Below are 430 nucleotides of genomic sequence, written 5' to 3'. Positions count from 1 at the left end.
ACAATTTTAGCGTTTTTCCGTTTGAAAACTTTATGAAAGAACTAAAGCTACGCAAATCGGAAAGGCTATTGGAACAGATAAGTAATCGTTATGGAGAAATGAGCTCGTGCGAAATACTATAGCAAAACGAGAAGAAACACATTGGCGTCAAAAAACGGCATTATAACGGATCGTTAATATCAGGATGTTATAGTCCGCAATTTTTTGAACATTTTCTTAATTATACGCTTACAATCAAATCTTTTGATAATGTTTGCTTAATAGATAAAGACATAGTTTGTTTGGAAAATATTGCAACAGCAAGCAACGGTGAATATGTCGTAAGCAGTAGGTCGTAAATTTGAAATTATAAGTGAACTCTACAATACTCCGTGTAGTTCCATAACTTTAAACATATATAAAGTTAGACAGTTATCTTGTTTACAAATCT

This window comes from Pseudomyrmex gracilis, unplaced genomic scaffold (genome assembly GCF_002006095.1).
Source record: "Pseudomyrmex gracilis isolate BER0280 unplaced genomic scaffold, ASM200609v1 scaffold_2283, whole genome shotgun sequence".
In the NCBI taxonomy this organism is placed as follows: Eukaryota; Metazoa; Arthropoda; class Insecta; order Hymenoptera; family Formicidae; genus Pseudomyrmex; species Pseudomyrmex gracilis.
This window is presented reverse-complemented; position numbering follows the sequence as displayed.